Consider the following 24,293-nt stretch of genomic DNA (forward strand, 5'->3'; position numbering starts at 1 on the left):
GAGGGGGTGGACAGAGAGAAGGGAGAAGAGATGAGCAGAGACAGGAAAGAGAAGGAGATGGACAATGCGAGGGGGAAGGCGGAAATGGACTAATAGAAGAGTGTAATGAATACATACCTGGGTACCTCTGAGAATTTAGCTAGTAATACAATAAAGCATTGCAGTTCTTTAATGTGGAACACTCTTCTTCTAATGCAAATGCTCGTTCTTTGGAAACTACCCACGCACATCCTTTGAATGTGTAAGTGTGCATGAATGCGCAAACTGTTTGGGAAGTGGTTGTGTTACCACAGATGAGACATACCAACGATGACGTCACTACACAGAAACCGTCATGTCAGTCAGCTGAACAATGGAAAGCTCTTGCACGGAGATTATCCAGTGACGGTCAATTTTTCGTCACTGTAGCTTTTTTTTTAATATTATGGTGAAGTCGATGCAGCGATGGATTTCGTAAGAGAACATTTGAAAAGAAGTAATATGTTGAGCCATATGTCAGGTTGTCTCAAAAATACCAATTTTTTCTGACATGATTTTTGAGATGTTGTTGTTGTGGTCTTCAGTCCTGAGACTGGTTTGATGCAGCTCTCCATGCTAATCTATCCTGTGCAAGCTCCTTCATTTCCCAGTACCGACTGCAACCTACATCCTTCTGAATCTGCTTAGTGTATTCATCTCTTGGTCTCCCTCTACGATTTTTACCCTCCACGCTGCCCTCCAATGCTAAATTTGTAATCCCTTGATGCCTCAGAACATGTCCTACCAATCGATCCCTTCTTCTAGTCAAGTTGTGCCACAAACTTCTCTTCTCCCCAATCCTATTCAATACCTCCTCATTAGTTACGTAATCTAGCCACCTTTTTGAGATAAGGACACTGAATTAGGTATCGTAAACAATGTATACAGAAGAAGCTGTAATAAATGTTTCAAACCCTATTAAGAGCTGGAGGAAGAATGATACGCACTTGTGTATTAACAAGGACAGCAGTGAAATACTCAACTCTAAAACTCGTTTCTACCGTATACTGATAGAAATAAAAAAAAACAACCGACGCGGTAGACTGGTATTAGTAACGATAACGTCTCCAGGATATCTACCAGGACCAGCTCTCTACCGGGCGGGAGACCGACCAATTGTGCTATCGCTCAGGGCAGGATGCGTTGCGGCTGACAAATTCTTAAATTTCAACATGGATCCAAAATGACGAATGAAAATAGACAATGAAAGTTTCGAATACATGAAGAAGTGTGAGAAAAAGCTGTGAATACATGTTACTCATCAAATCTAGCGTCTCACAGAAAACTACGGTATTGTGAAACAGATGACAAGAGAACCTTTTGGAATTGGTCGCCTTGGTTGCGTTTTTAAAAATAGCAAAGATCGCCACTGGCAGTGTTGAGAGCTCTGTTTCTACCATGTGCCTACGCAACACTTGAACTGTAGGCCTAACCTAGTCAGCCTGAAAGCCCCCACAGAACTGAATTCCTTCAGTGCCTACACTGAAGAGGCAAAGAAACTGGTACACCTGCGTAACATGGTTAGGGCTCCTGCGAACGCGCAGAAGTGCCGCAACACGACGTGGCATGGACTACTCGACTAATGTCTAAAGTAGTGCTGGAGGGAACTGATACCATGAATCGTGCAGGGCTGTCCACAATTTCGTAAGAATACGAGCGGGTGGAGATCTCTTCTGAACAGCACGTTGCAAGGCACCCCAGATATGCTTAATAATGTTCATGTCTGGGGAATTTGGTAGTCAGTGGAAGTGCTTGAGCTCAGAAGAGTGTTCCTAAGGCCACTTTATAGCAATTCTGGACATGTGATGTGTCGCATTGTCCTGCTGGAATTGCCTAAATCCGTCGGAATGAACTATGGACTTGAATACAGGTGATTAGACGGGATGCTTACTTACGTGTCTCCTCTCAATGTCATATCTAGACGTGTTAGGGGTCCCATATCACTCCAACTGCACAAGCCCCACACCATTACAGAGCCTTCACCACCTTGAACAGTCCCCTGTTTACATTCGAGGACCATGAGGCTGTCTCCATACCTGTACACGTCCATCCGCTCGATGCGGAAAATATTTCGAGTAGATTTCCCCACCATGTTATAGTTCTGGGTGGAGATTTTAATTTGCCGGATATAGACTGGGAGACTCAGACGTTCATAACGGGTGGCAGGGACAAAGAATCTAGTGAAATATTTTTAAGTGCTTTATCTGAAAACTACCTTGAGCAGTTAAACAGAAAACCGACTCGTGGCGATAACATATTAGACCTTCTGGTGACAAACAGACCCGAACTATTTGAATCAGTTAATGCAGAACAGGGAATCAGCGATCATAAAGCGGTTACTGCATCGATGATTTCAGCCGTAAATAGAAATATTAAAAAAGGTAGGAAGATTTTTCTGTTTAGCAAAAGTGACAAAAAGCAGATTTCAGAGTACTTGGTGGCTCAACACAAAAGTTTTGTCTCAAGTACAGACAGTGTTGAGGATCAGTGGACAAAGTTCAAAACCACGGTACAATATGCGTTAGATGAGTATGTGCCAAGCAGGATCGTAAGAGATGGGAAAGAGCCACCGTGGTACAACAACCGAGTTAGAAAACTGCTGCGGAAGCAAAGGGAACTTCACAGCAAACATAAACGTAGCCAAAGCCTTGCAGACAAACAAAAATTACGCGACGCGAAATGCAGTGTGAGGAGGGCTATGCGAGAGGCTTTCAATGAGTTCGAAAGTAAAGTTCTATGTACTCACTTGGCAGAAAATCCTAAGAAATTTTGGTCCTATGTCAAAGCGGTAGGTGGATCAAAACAAAATGTCCAGACACTCTGTGACCAAAATGGTACTGAAACAGAGGATGACAGACTAAAGGCCGAATTACTAAATGTCTTCTTCCAAAGCTGTTTCACAGAGGAAGACTGCACTGTAGTTCCTTCTCTAGATTGTCGCACAGTTGACAAAATGGTAGATATCGAAATAGACGACAGAGGGATAGAGAAACAATTAAAATCGCTCAAAAGAGGAAAGGCCGCTGGTCCTGATGGAATACCAGTTCGATTTTACACAGAGTACGCGAAGGAACTTGCCCCCCTTCTTGCAGCGGTGTACCGTAGGTCTCTAGAAGAGCGAAGCGTTCCAAAGGATTGGAAAAGGGCACAGGTCATCCCCGTTTTCAAGAAGGGACGTCAAACAGATGTGCAGAACTATAGACCTATATCTCTAACGTCGATCAGTTGTAGAATTTTGGAACACGTATTATGTTCGAGTATAATGTCTTTTCTGGAGACTAGAAATCTACTCTGTAGGAATCAGCATGGGTTTCGAAAAAGACGGTCGTGTGAAACCCAGCTCTCGCTATTCGTCCACGAGACTCAGAGGGCCTTAGACACGGGTTCACAGGTAGATGCCGTGTTTCTTGACTTCCGCAAGGCGTTTGACACAGTTCCCCACAGTCGTTTAATGAACAAAGTAAGAGCATACGGACTATCAGATCAATTGTGTGATTGGATTGAGGAGTTCCTAGATAACAGAACGCAGCATGTCATTCTCAATGGAGAGAAGTCTTCCGAAGTAAGAGTGATTTCAGGTGTGCCGCAGGGGAGTGTCATAGGACCGTTGCTATTCACAATATACATAAATGACCTGTTGGATGACATCGGAAGTTCACTGAGGCTTTTTGCAGATGATGCTGTGGTGTATCGAGAGGTTGCAACAATGGAAAATTGTACTGAAATGCAGGAGGATCTGCAGCGAATTGACGCATGGTGCACGGAATGGCAATTGAATCTCAATGTAGACAAGTGTAATGTGATGCGAATACATAGAAAGATAGGTCCCTTATCATTTAGCTACAAAATAGCAGGTCAGCAACTGGAAGTAGTTAATTCCATAAATTATCTGGGAGTACTCATTAGGAGTGATTTAAAATGGAATGATCATATAAAGTTGATCGTCGGTAAAGCAGATGCCAGACTGAGATTCATTGGAAGAATCTTAAGGAAATGCAATCCGACAACAAAGGAAGTAGGTTACAGTACGCTTGTTCGCCCAATGCTTGAATACTGCTCAGCAGTGTGGGATCCGCACCAGGTAGGGTTGATAGAAGAGATAGAGAAGATCCAACAGAGAGCAGCGCGCTTCGTTACAGGATCATTTAGTAATTGCGAAAGCGTTACGGAGATGATAGATAAACTCCAGTGGAAGACTCTGCAGGAGAGACGCTCAGTAGCTCGGTACGGGCTTTTGTTAAAGTTTCGAGAACATACCTTCACCGAAGAGTCAAGCAGTATATTGCTCCCTCCTACGTATATCTCGCGAAGAGACCATGAGGATAAAATCAGAGAGATTAGAGCCCACACAGAAGCATACCGACAGTCCTTCTTTCCACGTACAATACGAGACTGGAATAGAAGGGAGAACCGATAGAGGTACTCAGGGTACCCTCCGCCACACACCGTCAGGTGGCTTGCGGAGTACGGATGTAGATGTAGATGTAGATGTAGATGCAATTTGAAACGAGACTCGTCCCACCAGGCAACATGTTTCCAGTCATCAACAGTCCGATTTCGGTGTTGACGGGCCCAGGCGAAGCGTAAACCTTGTGTCGTGCAGTCATCAAGGGTACACGAGTGGGCCTTCACCTCCAAAAGACCATAACGATGATGTTTCGTTGAATGCTTCGCACGCTGACACTTCTTGATGGTCCAGCATTGAAATCTGCGGAAATTTGCGGAAGGGTTGCACTTCTGTCACGTTGAACGATTCTCTTCAATCGTCTTAGGTGTCGTTCTTGCAGGATCTTTTCCCGCCCGCAGCGAAGTCGGAAATTTGATGTTTTATCGGATTCCGGATATTCAAGGTACACTCGTGAAATGGTGGTATGGGAAAATCCCCACTTCATCGCTACCTCTGAGATAGTGTGTCCAATTGCTAATGCGCCGACTGTAACACCACGTTCAGACTCACTTAAATCTTGAGCAGCATTAACCGATCTAACAACTGCGCCGGAGACTTGTCTTATATAGGCGTTGTCGACCGCAGCGCCGTATTCTGCCTGTATACATATCTCTGTATTTCAATACACATGCCTATACCAGTTTCTTTGGCGTTTCAACAACTTTGGCATTTAATTGTTTCTTTTCGGTACAATAAACGAAAGTGCTTCCGAAACTGCTTGTTTTGAGCCATAAATCAAAGTCATGGTATGTCGGAAAGCACGTCTTCTCTATATTCCACCATAGCTATTTCTGCTTTATACAGGGTGGTCCATTAATCGTGACCGGGCCAAATGTCTCACGAAATAAGCGTCAAACGAAAAAACTACAAAGAACGAAACTTGTCTAGCTTGAAGGGGGAAACCAGATGGCGCTATGGTTGGCCCACTAGATGGCGCTGCCATAGCTCAAACGGATATCAACTGCGTCTTTTTTTAAATAGGAGCCCCCATTTTTTATTACTTATTCGTGTAGTACGTAAAGAAATATGAATGTTTTAACTGGACCACTTTTTTCGCTTTGTGATAGATGGCGCTGTAATAGTCACAAACGTATAACTACGTGGTATCACGTAATATCCCGCCAGTGCGGACGGTATTTGCTTCGTGATACATTACCCGTGTTAAAATGTACCGTTTACCAGTTGCGGAAAAGGTCGATATCGTGTTGATGTCTGGCTATTGTGATCAAAATGCTCAAACCGCGTCTGCTATGTATGCTGCTCTGTATCCTGGACGACATCATCCAAGTGTCCGGACCTTTCGCCGGACAGTTACGTTATTGAAGGAAACAGGAAGTGTTCAGCCACATGTGAAACGTCAACCACGACCTGCAACAAATGACGATGCCCAAGTAGGTGTTTTAGCTGCTGACGCGGCTAATCCGCACATCAGTAGCAGACAAACTGCGCGAGAATAGGGCACCCGAACCTGTCCGGTCTTCTGCGTGCCAGCAGTCCACACACAGCTGTGACTCCTGCAATGTTGGAACGTGCGGACACTCTCACTTGAGGTGATCGACGAATCACAATCAAACAGTTTACTGCACAGCTGGACGTCTCTATCGGTAATACTGACACTGTCGACCATGTCCTCAGCCTGTGGTCTACTGGCTGGCATTGCTGCCTCTGGACCATGAGGGCCTGGGTTTGATTGCCGGACGGATTGGGGATTTTATCTGCTCAGGGAGTGGTTGTTTTTGTTGTCCTCCTCCTCCTGATCATGATCATTCGCGAAATTGGCTACATTGGACTGGGTAAAAATTGGACCGTATAAAAATTGAGACTATGTACTGGTGCTGATGACTGAGTGCAACTGAGTGCCCAACAAACCTAACATCATCACTCATCCTCCAGTTGGAGTACTCAAATACACTCCTGGAAATTGAAATAAGAACACCGTGAATTCATTGTCCCAGGAAGGGGAAACTTTATTGACACATTCCTGGGGTCAGATACATCACATGGTCACACTGACAGAACCACAGGCACATAGACACAGGCAACAGAGCATGCACAATGTCGGCACTAGTACAGTGTATATCCACCTTTCGCAGCAATGCAGGCTACTATTCTCCCATGGAGACGATCGTAGAGATGCTGGATGTAGTCGTGTGGAACGGCTTGCCATGCCATTTCCACCTGGCGCCTCAGTTGGACCATCGTTCGTGCTGGACGTGCAGACCGCGTGAGACGACGCTTCATCCTGTCCCAAACATGCTCAATGGGGGACAGATCCGGAGATCTTTCTGGCCAGGGTAGTTGACTTACACCTTCTAGAGCACGTTGGGTGGCACGGGATACATGCGGACGTGCATTGTCCTATTGGAACAGCAAGTTCCCTTGCCGGTCTAGGAATGGTAGAACGATGGGTTCGATGACGGTTTGGATGTACCGTGCACTATTCAGTGTCCCCTCGGCGATCACCAGAGGTGTACGGCTAGTGTAGGAGATCGCTCTCCACACCATGATGCCGGGTGTTGGCCGTGTGTGGCTCGGTCGTATGCAGTCCTGATTGTGGCGCTCACCTGCACGGCGCCAAACACGCATACGATCATCATTGGCACCAAGGCAGAAGCGACTCTCATCGCTGAAGACGACACGTCTCCATTCGTCCCTCCATTCACGCCTGTCGCGACACCACTGGAGGCGGGCTGCACGATGTTGGGGCGTGAGTGGAAGACGGCCTAACGGTGTGCGGGACCGTAGCCCAGCTTCATGGAGACGGTTGCGAATGGTCCTCGCCGTTACCCCAGGAGCAACAGTGTCCCTAATTTGCTGGGAAGTGGCGGTGCAGTCCCCTACGGCACTGCGTAGGATCCTACGGTCTTGGCGTGCACCCGTGCGTCGCTGCGGTCCGGTCCCAGGCCGACGGGCACGTGCACCTTCCGCCGACCACTGGCGACAACATTGATGTACTGTGGAGACCTAACGCCCCACGTGTTGAGCAATTCGGCGGTACGTCCACCCGGTCTCCCGATTGCCCACTATACGCCCTCGCTCAAAGTCCGTCAACTGCACATACGGTTCACGTCCACGCTGTCGCGGCATGCTACCAGTGTTAAAGACTGCGATGGAGCTCCGTATGCCACGGCAAACTGGCTGACACTGACGGCGGCGGTGCACAAATGCTGCGCAGCTAGCGCCATTCGACGGCCAACACCGCGGTTCCTGGTGTGTCCGCTGTGCCGTGCGTGTGATCATTGCTTGTACAGCCCTCTCGCAGTGTCCGGAGCAAGTATGGTGAGTCTGACACACCGGTGTCAATGTGTTCTTTTTTCCATTTCCAGGAGTGTATGTGTGTGCGCCAAATGCTTCGTCGCCGCCTACCAGAAGACCATAAAGAACAACGAACGATCATCTGTGGGTAATTGTTTGCGCGTCACGAAGCTGATCGTGACAGTTTTTCTTGAACATTGTGATGGATGATGAAACACGGGTCCATTACCTTGATTTGGAAACAAACGGCAGTCCATGGAGTGTTGCCACACCAGCTCGCCTCCGAGGAAAAACTTCAAAGCCGCGCCCTCACCTGGTAAAGTCATAGGGATAGTCTCCTATAATTGTGAATGGGGTTGTTCTATTTGATTGCCTCCCTCGTGGTACAAAGATCAATTCTGGAGTGTACTGTGCTACCGTCAGGAAATCGAAGAAACTACTTCAGTCTGTTTGTCAACACAAAAATACAGATGAACTTCTCCTTCTTGATAACAACGCAAGGTGTAAGACAAGTCTCCACATCTTAGAGGAGCTCACATAACTTTGTTGCACAGTTCTTGCACATCCACCCTGCAGCATGGATGTCGTACCTCCTAACCTTCATCAAGGACACACGCCACGAGAATCAGCTCGTGGGTGATGAGGTTACCGACGCACAAAGGCGTTGGTTCTGACGCCGACCAGTACACTGGTTCCAAGTGTGGGCACACAACCCCTTCTCCCCCCCCCCCCCCAGTAAAATGGCATAAAATTCCATTGAAAAACATTGTTTTGTAGCCAAACAATCGGGGAATAGTATGGTGTACTGGAATCTTGAATAAAACCAACCTGCTTTGTGTTGCATTACTTATTGAACACCCCTCGTAGTTTTTCATGTGAATGTGGTGATGTTTCGATAGCCAAATGCTGCATACGAGTCGTGAGCCACTTAAGGCAGGATGGCCCTCTTTGTGTCCTCCGACAATGCAGAACCTTTGCATAATGCATTCGGTGGAGGCTTGCCCACAGCAGTCACTTTACAAGTCTCATAGTGGTTATTCGTGGTCCGTTCCCTGTTTAAGGGGGGGGGGGGGGAGAAGGGGAAGGGTGCAGGGGGAGGGGGGGAGGGGAATGACAAATGCGCTGACTACGTCAAGCAGGAGAGGCACCACAGGATATTTTAATTTGCACTGTCTATACTTTTACAAATAAATTCATAAAACTTTGTCAGCATGACCAGGAAGGATTCGAGATTCACACCCATAGCAGTGGAAGTTCAAAAGCATAACAAAATAATTTTTTTTACATGTGAAGTTTTATCATTTTTTGCACTTACTAGTGACTGCATTTGTTGCTTTAGGTACACTTTCCTTCATAAGTAAGAGATTTTTCGATGAATTTTGCACAGCGCACAAAACATACTTACAGATGCATAAAACTCTACAATATGTTTAATTTATGAAAAACTGAATGAGCTGTTACATTTTAAACTTTTTAAGCTTAAATTTTATAGTTAATTATCTTAATTTTTCCACAGTTTTTAATAGATCTGGAAAATTCTAGAGTGTTGCATTAAGGAGTCTGTGTTTAATAATCATACCAAGTTTGAAAACAACAGGATATTTATTTTGGATGTTATATGTAATGAAGTACAGAAATTTGTGTTTTGTGTAAAATGGCAGTTAAAGTTTCTACTTGTATTTGGCATTCCTTTAGAACCATCCAGCAGCATAAGCAGGTTCTTCTTCATCTTGTATATCAGTTTTCTTCCTTTTCACATTCCTTTGATGCGCTCTTCTTGATTTTATCACCTCCAAAAATTATTCATCTGCTTTCACTACATGCTCTTTATTTATCACATACAAACCTTTGATACAGTTAACTCCAGGCTTAATTCCCATTTTCTCTACAACATATTTTCTGCTTTCCACACCATCATTAAAACATGAAACTGTATGAAAAACACCAATATCAAGTGTGTTTCTTTCCACAAAAATGGTTTTTGGCAATCTTTCCCATACACATTGTTTAAGACTTTCATTTGTGTTTATTGGCTTGTTTCCATGAAGCCAGAAACGAACACAAAACAATACAGCCAAATGAAAATGGTTTCGAAATTCGCAAGACCACATTGCAAGGCCTTCAAAACAGACAGCAAACAAAATCAGCGATCAAAACAATGCACCACAGAAAGTATCGATATCAATAGTCCTTCATTTCACGTGTGAAAATCTCTGGTGCAGATATAAACATTCAAATTCTACACAGCGAAATACACTTACGTATTATGACAGAAGAATGCTGTACAAAGGGGTGTGGCGCTGCATCTTGGTACACGTAAGACCAAACAACGTGCCTTATAATCTCTCAAAATATATGTTTTATACATCAGACTATTCAGGAAGATGTGCGCTACAAAATAGGCTTATTTTTGAAAAATCGAATTTTTTAAAATATTTGACTCTATGGCTTCAGCCCAAAAACGATAGAAACTGATAACCATTTACACCCCCAAGAGACATACTGGCACCAGTACTGATTAAGTAGGAATTTACACTTTTCACATACGTACTGACACCAAAGGTGTTTCCCAAAAACGTGGGAAGAGTTGAGACACTTTCGAAAAACAAGCAGGATTGTAGGAGTAGAAATGAGCATTTTATCATGTCTCATAGGCTAACGCCAAGACTAGAGCTCACATTATGATACGATATTGCAATGCCTGTGTTTTTCAGAAGTACAATTCAGTCTCCCTCGGACATGAATGCCTGTCTGAAGGAAGAGGCGCTGCAGTAACTGCAGCTGTCATTAAATGTATATGCTGTTGCGAATGTGAACAACCATCAGCTGCATAACTGAATGATGGCAATGGAAATTTGTGCCGGATCAGGACTTGAACCTGGATTACCCACTTATGTGAGTGGTCACCTTACAAGTAGGCTATGCGAGCATGCTACACGATTAAACTCAAAATTTCGCACATCATTAACCGTGTGTCTACAACCTGCACTCTTAGATTCGTTATGTGTACTTCTGTTCAGAGGAGACATTTTATGTAAAAGTCACTAGCCTGGTGTCGGCAAATAAATACGATACTGCAGTGCGTGAGTTGTTCGCAAGTATGATGCAACGTTCCTTCTGACATGAGAGCAAAACCGAAGGAACAGGGACTGCAAACAGGGACTTTAAACAGAGTCTGCAACGACTAGAGCCATAGGGAAATGCATAAAATATATTCGTAGTCGCGAATAATGACAATCATCAGCTGTATAATGGAATGACAACAATGAAAATTTGTGCTAGTCTGGCACTCGAACCCAGATTTCCCCTTATCATTTGGCTGTCCAAGCAGGCCCCCCAGCCAGGTCCAAACTTCAGTATGTCGTGAACCACATGTCTTCAACCTCCACACTTACATCCATTATGTATATTTTGCGTTTTAACTTTCCTGTCATGGCAGTATGTCATTGCAAGACAATGGGACATTGAAAATGCACCACAAACATGTCACCCTTGGTACAATTTCTTATTATTAAATCTCAGTTAATGACGTAATGGTGGTGGAAGCCTTCAGAAATCTCTGAGGAAATGGAGACAAAGACAGTTTACTCATGAGTTTTCTGATTAAGCTAATGAGCTAGACCATGGTACATGCAACAAATCAGCGCATCATTTATCTAATAATTCCTAGTTACATTCATATGCTTGACACTATTAGCATCCAGTCAAATTTATAACTGCACAGTGTATCAGCTTGTGACCGCATTTGAGGTTATCACACTTGTACCTTCTTTTTAACATATCTTAGTTACAAATAGCCGAAGCTCCATGCAGCACACTATTGATTACTGATAGGTCTTCTAACAGTTTACAAAGCTTATGCCGACAGGTGAGTCGCGTTATTTGTGTCAAACGACAAGTTATGGACTAATGTCACCTGACCACATTCGTTACAATCTCAAATGCCTTGCTTTTGAGCCAGCCGGAGTGGCCGTGCGGCTCTAGGCGCTACAGTCTGGAACCGAGCGACCACTACGGTTCCAGGTTCGAATCCTGCCTCGGGCATGGATGTGTGTGATGTCCTTAGGTTAGTTAGGTCTAAGTAGTTCTAAGTTCTAGGCGACTAATGACCTCAGAAGTTAAGTCGCATAGTGCTCAGAGCCATTGTGCACTTCCTTTTGACGTTGTGAATTTTACTCAATGACCACACTTTCGACTACACATGTTGATGCACAGTCTTTGTCAATCTCCGGGAGGAGAGTTCCAGGTTTACATTTTCTCACATTAAAAATAATAGTAGGAATATGTATTTACCTCAATATCGTATGATGCAAACTCTGACATTTCTATGGAGTTCAGTGACCTAATAAAACATCAGATACAATTCTTTATATGTTCTGCGACTGGATTCGTGATTTCCTGTCAGGAAGGTCGCAGTTCGTAGTAATAGACGGAAAATCATCGAGTAAAACTGAAGTGATATCAGGTGTTGCCCAGGGAAGCGTCCTGGGACCTCTTCTGTTCCTAATCTATATAAATGACCTGGGTGACAATCTGAGCAGGTTGTTCGCAGATGATGCTGTAATTTACCGTCTATTAAGGTCATCCGAAGACCAGTATCAGTTGCAAAGCGATTTAGGGAAGATTGCTGTATGGTGTGCCAGGTGGCAGTTGATGCTAAATAACGAAGAGTGTGAGGTGATCCACATGAGTTCCAAAAGAAATCCGTTGGAATTCGATTACTCGATAAATAGTACAATTCTCAAGGCTGTCAATTCAACTATGTACATAGGTGTTAAAATTACGAACAACTTCAGTAGGAAAGACCACATAGATAATATTGTGGGTAAGGCGAACCAAAGGTTGCGTTTCATTGGCACGACGCTTAGAAGATACAAGTCCACTAAAGAGACAATTTACACTACACTCGTTCGTCCTCTGTTAGAATATTGCTGCGCTGTGTGGGATCCTTACCAGGTGGGATTGACGGAGGACATCGAAAGGGTGCAAAAAAGGGCAGCTCGTTTTGGATTATCACGTAATAGGGGAGAGAGTGTGGCAGATATGATACGGGAGTTGGGATGGAAGTCATTAAAGCAAAGAAGTTTTCGTCGCGGCGAGAGCTATTTGCGAAATTTCAGTCACCAACTTTCTCTTCCGAATGAGAAAATACAGGGTGTTTCAAAAATGACCGATATATTTGAAAGGGCAATACAAACTACACGAGCAGCGATAGAAATACACCGTTTGTTGCAATATGCTTGGGACAACAGGACATTTTCAGGCAGACAAACTTTCGAAATTACAGTAGTTACAATTGTCAACAACAGATGGCGCTGCGGTCTGGGAAACTCTATAGTACGATATTTTCCACATATCCAACATGCGTAGCAATAATATGGCGTAGTCTCTGAATGAAATTACCCGAAACATTTGACAACGTGTCTGGCGGAATGGCTTCACATGCAGATGAGATGTACTGCTTCAGCTGTTCAATTGTTTCTGGATTCTGGCGGTACACCTGGTCTTTCAAGTGTCCCCACAGAAAGAAGTCACAGGCGTTCATGTCTGGTGAATAGGGAGGCCAATCCACGCCGCCTCCTGTATGTTTCGGATAGCCCAAAGCAATCACACGATCATCGAAATATTCATTCAGGAAATTAAAGACGTCGGCCGTGCAGTGTGGCCGGGCACCATCTTGCATAAACCACGAGGTGTTCGCAGTGTCGTCTAAGGCAGTTTGTACCGCCACAAATTCACGAAGAATGTCCAGATAGCGTGATGCAGTAATCGTTTCGGATCTGAAAAATGGGCCAATGATTCCTTTGGAAGAAATGGCGGCCCAGACCAGTACTTTTTGAGGATGCAGGGACAATGGGACTGCAACATGGGGCTTTTCGGTTCCCCATATGCGCCAGTTCTGTTTATTGACGAAGCCGTCGAGGTAAAAATAAGCTTCGTCAGTAAACCAAATGCTGCCCACATGCATATCGCCGTCATCAATCCTGTGCACTATATCGTTAGCGAATGTCTCTCGTGCAGCAATGGTAGCGGCGCTGAGGGGTTGCCGCGTTTGAATTTTGTATGGATAGAGGTGTAAACTCTGGCGCATGAGACCATACGTGGACGTTGGCGTCATTTGGACCGCAGCTGCAACACGGCGAACGGAAACTCGAGGCCGCTGTTGGATCACCTGCTGCACTAGCTGCGCGTTGCCCTCTGTGGTTGCCGTATGCAGTCGCCCTACCTTTCCAGCACGTTCATCCGTCACGTTCCCAGTCCGTTGAAATTTTTCAAACAGATCCTTTATTGTATCGCTTTTCGGTCCTTTGGTTACATTAAACCTCCGTTGAAAACTTTGTCTTGTTTCAACAACACTGTGTTCTAGGCGGTGGAATTCCAACACCAAAAAAATCCTCTGTTCTGAAGAATAAACCATGTTGTCCACAGCACACTTGCACGTTGTGAACAGCACACGTTTACAGCAGAAAGACGACGTACAGAATGGCGCACCCACAGACTGCGTTGTCTTCTATATCTTTCACATCACTTTCAGCGCCATCTGTTGTTGAAACTTGTAACTACTGTAATTTCGAAAGTTTGTCCGCCTGAAAATGTACTGTTGTCCCAAGCATATTGCAACAAACGGTGTATTTCTATCGCTGCTCGTTTAGTTTTTATTGCCGTTTCAAATATACCGGTCATTTTTGAAACACCCTGTATGTTGTTGAGCCCAACCTACATAGGTAGGAATGATCATCAAAATAAAATAAGAGAAATCAGAGCTCGAACAAAAAGGTTTAGGTGTTCGTTTTTCCCGCGCGCTGTTCGGGAGTGGAATGGTAGATAGTATGATTGTGGTTCGATGAACCCTCTGCCAAGCACTTAAATGTGAATTGCAGAGTAGTCATGTAGATGTAGATGTAGAACTTAAATAATAAATATTACTCGAACTTCCATTCTGAAGGTGCAGGAAATATATTCAAGTTATTAGTAAACAACATAACTTATCCTTGTGTAGTCCGTCATAGCAGTTTCACTGTTATTGGACATGCAGCTCCTGTGCATATACAATTAGTTAAGCTCAGGTGACTTACGAAAATTTTAGAAAATTAATAACAAATAAGGCGCAGAAACTTCATGTTAGGGTATTCACATAGTAACACCAATGTTTTGTGCTTCCATCTTAATCACAGACACTGTCCAGTAATTAACATAAATTTCGGCACTTACGCATACAATTATTGTTACTGTAGTTTATTATTTTGTATGTATGGTTTTGTTATATAATACCAATGGGTGTCAAAAGGATCACATGACACAGTGCAGTAACAGGAAAGTTTGCATTATCAGTGCATGTGGTTATCAGTTGAACAAACATAAGGAAAGTGATAAAAGAGTTATTCGTGGGAGTCGGACAAACAGTACGGAGCGGTGGTTATTGATTCAGTGAGATATTGTGAAGAGTTAATACAGAGTTGACAGTTATTTCTGTTTATTTGATAAGATGCGATTAGGTGAGGAAGAAGCGTTCATGCTAGTTACGCAAGTTTCCTGCCGTGACTCAGGTCAGTAGAGGCTCACTTGACCGCCTGTTATCAGTTGCACACTATCTACATACCTCCGTGTTCTTTTAAAGTGGCAGCTAATCATCTTGAAGCTCTTTCTTTCTGCCAGGATTTGCTTCCTAACATGTAACACGGAAAACATGGTTCTGCCATGAGCAAACACAATTCTACATCTACATCTCCAAACCACCGTGAGCTGCATGGCAGAGGGAACATCCCATTGTACCAGTTATTAGGGTTCTTCCCGTTCCAGTCACGTATCGTTATAGGTACAGAAAGCCGGCTGAAGCCAGAGATAAATTCAGCCGAAATTTTTACAAAGGCACAGACGGTGTTTAGAAAATATAGATTGCATGCAACCGGTGGTGGCGTGTTTGTCGCTGTTACTAGTAGTTTATCCGGTAGTGAAGTAGAAGTGGATAGTTCCTGTGAATTATTATGGGTGGAGGTTACACTCAACAACCTAGCTAGGTTAATAGTTGGCTCCTTTTACCGACCTCCCGACTCAGCAGCATTAGTGGCACAACAACTGAGAGAAAATCTGGAATACATTTCACATAAATTTTCTCAGCATGTTATAATCTTATGTGGAGATTTCAATTTACCAGATATCGACTGGGACACTCAGATGTTTAGGACGGGTGTTAGGGACATGGCATCGAGTGACATTATACTGAGTGCACTATCCGAAAATTACCTCGAGCAATTAAACAGAGAACCGATTCGTGGAGATAACATCTTGGACCTACTGACAACAAACAGACCCGAACTTTTCAACTCTGTAAGTGCAGAACAGGGAATCAGTGATCATAAGGCCGTTGCAGCATCCCTGAATATGGAATTTAATAGGAATATAAAAAAAGGGAGGAAGGTTTATCTGTTTAGCAAGAGTAATGGAAGGCAGATTTCAGTCTACCTAACAGACCAAAACGAAACTTTCTGTTCTGACACTGACAATGTTGAGTGTTTATGGAAAAAGTTGAAGACAATCGTAAAATGCGTTTTAGACAGGTACGTGCCAAGTAAAACTGTGAGGGACGGGAAAAACCCACCGTGGTTCAACAACAAAGTTAGGAAACTACTGCGAAAGCAAAGAGAGCTTCACTCCAAGTTTAAACGCAGCCAAAACCTCACAGACAAGCAGAAGCTAAACGATGTCAAAGTTAGCGTAAGGAGGGCTATGCGTGAAGCGTTCAGTGAATTCGGAAGTAAAATTCTTTGTACCGACTTGACAGAAAATGCTAGGAAGTTCTGGTCTTATGTTAAATCAGTAAGGGGCTCGAAACAGCATATCCAGACACTCCTGGATGATGCCATTGAAACAGAGGATGACACGCGTAAAGCTGAAATACTAAACACTTTTTTCCAAAGCTGTTTCACAGAGGAAGACCGCACTGCAGTACCTTCTCTAAATCCTCGCACAAACAAAAAAATGGCTGACATCGAAATAAGTGTCCAAGGAATAGAAAAGCAACTGGAATCACTCAACAGAGGAAAGTCCACTGGACCTGACGGGATACCAATTCGATTCTACACAGAGTACGCGAAAGAATTTGCCCCACTTCCAACAGCCGTGTACCGCAAGGCTCTAGACGAACGGAATGTTCCAAATGATTGGAAAAGAGCACAGGTAGTCCCAGTCTTCGAGCAGATGCGAAAAAATATAGAGCTCCATCTCTGACGTCGATCTGTTGTAGAATTTTAGAACATGTTTTTTGCTCGCGTATCATGTCGTTTTTGGAAACCCAGAAACTACTCTGTAGGACTCAACATGGATTCCGGAAACAGCGATCGTGTGAGAGCCAACTGGCTTTATTTGTTCATGAGACCCAGGAAATATTAGATACAGGTTCCCAGATAGATACCATCTTCCTTCGATACCTCCGCACTGTCGCCTGATAAAGTAAGAGCCTACGGAATATCAGACCAGCTGTGTGGCTGGAATGGGGAGTTTTTAGCAAACAGAAAACGGCATGTTGTTATCAATGGAGAGACGTCTACAGACATTAAGGTAACCTCTGGCGTGCCACAGGGGAGTGTTATGGGACCATTGCTTTTCACAATATATATAAATCACCTAGTAGATAGTGTCGGAAGTTCCATGCGGCTTTTCGCGGATGATGCTGTAGCATACAGAGAAGTTGCACCATTAGAAAATTGTAGCGAAATGCAGGAAGATCTGCAGCGGATAGGCACTTGGTGCAGGGAATAGCAACTGACCCTTAACATAGACAAATGTAATGTATTGCGAATACATAGAAAGAAGGATCCTTTATTGTATGATAGCGGAACAAACACTGGTAGCAGTTTCTTCTGTAAAATATCTGGGAGTATGCGTACGGAACGATTTGAAGTGGAATGATCACATAAAATTAATTGTTGGTAAGGCGAGTACCAGATTGAGATTCATTGGGAGAGTCTTTAGAAAATGTAGTCCATCAACAAAGGAGGTGGCTTACAAAACACTCGTTCGACCTATGCTTGAGTATTGCTCATCAGTGTGCGATCCGTACCAGATCGGGTTGACGGAGGAGATAGAGAAGATCCAAAGAAGAGCGGCGCGTTTCGTCACAGGGTTATTTGGTAACCGTGATAGTGTTACGGAGATGTTAAGCAAACTAAAGTGGCAGACTCTGCAAGAGAGGCGCTCTGCATCACGGTGTAGCTTGCTGTCCAGGTTTCGAGAGGGTTCGTTTCTGGATGATGTATCGAATATATTGCTTCCCCCTACTTATACCTCCCGAGGAGATGACGAATGTAAAATTAGAGAGGTTCGAGCGCGCACGGAGGCTTTCCGGCAGTCTTTCTTCCGGCGAACCATACGCTACTGGAACAGGAAAGGGAGGTAATGACAGTGGCACGTAAAGTGCCCTCCGCCACACACCGTTGGGTGGCTTGCGGAGTATAAATGTAGACGTAGATGTATGGAACGCGGGAAGAATGATTGCCTGATGGTAGTGTATTTCTAGAGTGATCATTTAAATCCGGTTATTTAAATTTTATTAATAGATTTCTCGGGATAGTTTACGTCTATTTTCAAGAGTCTTCCACTTGAGTTTATTCAGTATCTTTGTGACACTCCCCCATGGATTAAACAAACCTGTGACCATTCGCGTTGCCGTCCTCTGCTTACGTTCAATATTCTCTGTTAGTCCTATCTGGTGCCGGTCCCACACACTTGAGCAATATTCTAGAACCAGTCGCACGGAGTACTTGTAAGCAATCTCCTTTCCAGACTGATTGCACTTCCGCAGTATCCTACCAATAAACCGGAGTCTACCACCTACTTTACGTACTACTGAACCTATGCGATCATTCCATTTCATTACACCCAGGTATTTGTACGATTTGTTCGAGGCCAACAACGACTCACCGATATTTCAGTCATAGGATACTACGTTTTTCCGTTGTCTTTGAAGTGAAAAATGTCACAGTTCTGAAAATTTAGAGCAAGTTGTCAGTCTCTCACGATCTGACTAAATATTTATGCAGCTTCTTCCAAATAGTACTTCATTATAAATAACTGCCTCATCAGCAAAAAACTTGCTGTTACTTTTAATATTGTCTGCAAGGACATTAACATACACACAACAGAAAAGGTTTTGCGTCACCCCGGTTCCGAGAGTTCCGTAACCTGTACAGAAAACTAGACTAGAGATTAGAGATAACATAAACATAATTTCCAAACTTTTTATTGCTCATGAAAACCACACATAGCATGTTCTACCACCATACAGCGAGATGTTCAGAGGTGGTGGTCCAGATTGCTGAACACACCGGTACCTCTAATACCCAGTAGCAGGTCCTCTTGCACTGATGCGTGCCTGTATTCGTCGTGGCATACTATCCACAAGTTCGTCAAGGCACTGTTGGTCCAGATTGTCCCAATCCCCCACTCCTCAACGGCGATTCGGCGTAGATCCCTCAGAGTGGTTGGTGGGTCAAAAAATGGCTTCGAAAACTATGGGAGTTATCATCTGAGGACGTCAGTCCCCTAGAACCTATAACTATTTAAACCTAACTAACCTAAGGAGATTACACATACCCATGCCTGAGGCAGGATTCGAACCTGCAAGCATAGCAGCAGCGCGGTTCCCGACTAGAGTGCCTAGAACCCCTCGGCCACAGAGGCTGGTGGTTGGTGGGTCACATTGTCCATAAACAGCCCTTTTCAATATATCCCAGGCTCGTTCAATAGGGTTCATGTCTGGAGAACACGCTGGCCACTGTAGGGGAGCGATGTCGTTATCCTGAAGGAAGTCATTCACAAGATGTGCACGAATTATCGTCCATGAATACGACTGCCTCGTCAGTATGCACCCGATATGGTTGCAGTGTCGGTTGCAGGATGGTATTCACATATCGTACAGCCAATACGGCGCCTTCCGTGACCACCAGCGGCACATAATGCCACCCCACCTTGCTGCACTCGCTGGACAGTGTGTCTTTGGCGTTCAGCCTGGCTGGGGTGCCTCCAAACACGTCTCTGATCATTGTCTGGTTGAAGGCATATGCGACACTCATCGGGGAAGAGAACGTCATGCCAATCCTAAGCGGTCCATTCGGCATGTTGTTGGACCATCTGTACCGCGCTGCATGATGTCGTGGTTGCAAAGATGGACCTGGCCATGGACGTCAGGAGTGAAGTTGAGCATCATGCAGCCTATTAACCATAGTTTTGAGTGGTAACATGACTTCCTGTGGCTGCACGAAAAGCATTATTTAAAATGGTGGCGTCGCTGTTTAGGGTTCCTCCGAGCCATAATCCGTAGGTAGCGGTCATCCACTGCAGTAGTAGCCTCTGAGCGCCCTGAGAGAGACATGTCATCCACAGTTCCTGTTCCTCTGTAACTTCTCCATCTCCGAAAAACGTCGCTTTAGTTCACGCCCAGACGCCTGGACACTTCCCTTGTTGAGAGCCCTTCCTGGCACAAAGTAACAATTCGGACGCGATAGGACCGCACTGTTGAATGTCTAGGCATGGTTGAACTAGAGACAACACGGGCCGTGTACCTCCTTCCTGGTGGAATGTCTGGAACTGATCGGCTGCCGGACCCCCTCTGTCTAATAGGCGCTGCTCAGGCATGGTAGTTTACATCTTTGGGTGGGTGTTGTGCATCTCTGAACAGTCAAAGGGACCATGTCTGTGATACAATATTCACAGTCAACGTCTATCTTCAGAAGTTCTGGAAACCGGGGTGATGCAAAACTTTTTTTGATGTGTGTACAATATGAAAAGCAAGGATCCCAACACACTTCACTGGGGCACGAGCACAGTTTCTTCTACATCCGATTACGACTCTCCATCCAAGATAACAAACTGTGTCCTTCCTACAAAAAATTCTCATTCCAGTCACAAATTTCACTCGATACTCCATACGACCGTACCATGGATGTATGTAAGGGGAGTTGGGGGTTCAGGGGCTCCGGACCAACACCACCCCATCTTACGCAGAAAACGCCAATATTACCCAGATATACGCTTTGTGAAATCCCATGCCACAAGTTAGTAGTTACGCACCGCAGTTGGTTGAGATAGCAACAAAACATGGAGTTGCGATGCAATTAACGATACGGGTTTGTCCTCCGCTCACCTCTCCAGCACCTCTCCCCCGCCCACAGCCAGCGCTATGCGCTCCACAGACTGAAGCCAGTCGGATGTGTAGCTTCATTCTGGGCAGTCAACAATTAACGATGATAGTTTGCAAAAACTGTGAAACGGACAAGTCGGAAATTTCTTTAGGGGTTCGACCATCAGGGAGAATTTTCTTGAATTTTTCTACGTAGACGATGTTACAGCTCAACAACGATTATAACGCATCTCGTATCTTATAACTTGGATATGGATAAATTTATTGGTCGAGGCTTTGATGGCGCTGCAGTGAAGAGCAGCCGGTTGTAAGGCGTAAGACCAACCACTGCCGAACGTTACCCAAGAGCCCAATTCGTACACTATGAGGCGCACGTTCTTAATTTAGTTCTGGCGCACTCACGCCAGATGTCTATAATACGTAACTGTATCGGAACTATAAAGAGCGTATCAAACTTTTATCGACAATCTCCACTTAGGGACAACCTTTTGAAGAAAATTGCGGGACAAATTAACTATTCCCATTCGATTCTTATCTCACTATGTGTGACGCGGTGGACCGAAAAGCATGTGACCGTCGAAAGATTTGCAGAAACGCTTCCTGTAGTTTGGGCAACACTTGAGACACCTCAAGATGCTGCAAGAAGGGATCACAGGAATGATGTTTACAGTGCTCATTGCATGAATGAAAAATACAACACTTGTGCTAATAAAGTACTTACCTTATTTGAACGCTATTTTCCCCCAAAACTAACCAAGCTTAGAGCAAAGTCTACAAAGAAGCCACGTGTTACTCAAAGAATAGAGGTATCTTGTAAAAAAAAAAAAGAAAACTGTATCTGTCAGTCCGAAACAGTTCTGATGTTGCTGCTATAGCACATTACAAGTAATACTGGAAAATATTAAAGATTGTAATACGGAGACCAAAGCAAATATATTACAAGGAAAAGATAATCATATCAGATAACAAAATAAAGACAATTTGGGATATAGTGAAGGAGGAGACCGGTAAAACCATCTACATCTACATCTACATGACTACTCTGCAATTCACATTTAAGTGCTTGGAAGAGGGTTCATCGAACCACAATCATACTATCTCTCTACTATTCCACTCCCGAACAGCGCGCGGGAAAAACGAACACCTAAACCTTTCTGTTCGAGCTCTGATTTCTCTTATTTTATTTTGATGATCATTCCTACATATGTAGCTTGGGCTCAACAAAATATTTTAGCATTCGGAAGAGAAAGTTGGTGACTGAAATTTCGTAAAAAGGTCTCGCCGCGACGAAAAACGTCTTTGCTGTAATGACTTCCATCCCAACTCGTGTATCATATCTGCCACACTCTCTCCCCTATAACGTGATAATCCAAAACGAGCTGCCCTTTTTTGCACCCTTTCGATGTCCTCCGTCAATCCCACCTGGTAAGGATCCCACACCGCGCAGCAATATTCTAACAGAGGACGAACGAGTGTAGTGTAAAATGTCTCTTTAGTGGACTTGTTGCATCTTCTAAGTGTCCTGCCAATGAAACGCAACATTTGGCTCGCCTTCCCCACAATATTATCTATGTGGTCCTTCCAACTGAAGTTGTTCGTAATTTTAACACCCAGGTACTTAGTTGAATTGACAGCCTTGAGAATTGTACTATTTATCGAGTAATCGAATTCCAACGGATTTCTTTTGGAACTCATGTGGATCACCTCACACTTTTCGTTATTTAGCGTCAACTGCCACCTGCCACACCATACAGCAATCTTCCCTAAATCGCTTTGCAACTGATACTGGTCTTCGGATGACCTTAATAGACGGTAAATTACAGCATCATCTGCGAACAACCTGCTCAGATTGTCACCCAGGTCATTTATATAGATCAGGTACAGAAGAGGTCCCATTACGCTTCCCTGGGGAACACCTGATATCACTTCAGTTTTACTCGATGATTTTCCGTCTATTACTACGAACTGCGACCTTCCTGACAGGAAATCACGAATCCAGTCGCACAACTGAGACGATACCCCATAGGTCCGGAGCTTGATTAGAAGTCGCTTGTGAGGGACGGTGTCAAAAGCTTTCCGGAAATCTAGAAACACGGAATCAACTTGAGATCCCCTGTCGATAGCGGCCATTACTTCGTGCGAATAAAGTGCTAGCTGCGTTGCACAAGAGCGATGTTTTCTGAAGCCATGCAGATTACGTGTCAATAGATCGTTCCCTTCGAGGTGATTCATAATGTTTGAATACAGTATATGCTCCAAAACCCTACTGCAAACCGACGTCAATGATATAGGTCTATAGTTGAATGGATTACTCCTACTACTCTTCTTAAACACTGGTACGACCTGCGCGATTTTCCGATCTGTAGGTACAGATCTATCGGTGAGCGAGCGGTTGTATATGAGTGCTAAGTAGGGAGCTGTAGTATCAGCGTAATCTGAAAGGAACCTAATCGGTATACAATCTGGACCTGAAGACTTGCCCGTATCAAGCGATTTGAGTTGCTTCGCAACCCCTAAGGTATCTACTTCTAAGAAACTCATGCTAGCAGATGTTCGTGTTTCAAATTCTGGAATATTCCATTCGTCTTCCCTGGTGAAGGAATTTCGGAAAACTGCGTTCAATAACTCCGCTTTAGCGGCACAGTCGTCGGTAACAGTACCATCGGCACTGCGCAGCGAAGGTATTGACTGCGTCTTGCCGCTTGTGTACTTTACATACGACCAGAATTTCTTCGGATTTTCTACCAAATTTCGAGACAATGTTTCGTTGTGGAACCTATTAAAGACATCTCGCATCGAAGCCCGTGCCAAATTTCGCGCGTCTGTAAATTTTAGCCCATCTTCGTGATTTCGCGTTCTTCTGAACTTCGCATGCTTTTTCCGTTGCCTCTGCAACAGCGTTCGGACCTTTTTTGTGTACCACGGGGGATCCGTTCCATCTCTTACCAATTTATGAGGTATGAATCTCTCAATTGCTGTTGCTACTATATCTTTGAATTTGAGCCACATCTCGTCTACATTTGCATAGTCAGTTCGGAAGGATTGTAAATTGTCTTTTAGGAAGGTTTCTAGTGACACTTTATCCGCTTTTTTAAATAAAATTATTTTGCGTTTGTTTCTGATGGATTGGGAAGAAACTGTATTGAACCTAGCTAAAACGACCTTGTGATCACTAATCCCTGTATCAGTCATGATGCTCTCTATCAGCTCTGGATTGTTTGTGGCTAAGAGGTCAAGTGTGTTTTCGCAATCATTTACAATTCGCGTGGGTTCGTGGACTAACTGCTCGAAATAATTTTCGGAGAAAGCATTTAGAACAATCTCGGAAGATGTTTTCTGCCTACCACCGGTTTTGAACAAGTATTTTTGCCAACATACCGAGGGTAGGTTGAAGTCCCCACCAACTATAACCGTATGAGTGGGGTATTTATTTGT

Source organism: Schistocerca gregaria, chromosome 9, assembly GCF_023897955.1.
Source record: "Schistocerca gregaria isolate iqSchGreg1 chromosome 9, iqSchGreg1.2, whole genome shotgun sequence".
Lineage (NCBI taxonomy): Eukaryota > Metazoa > Arthropoda > Insecta > Orthoptera > Acrididae > Schistocerca > Schistocerca gregaria.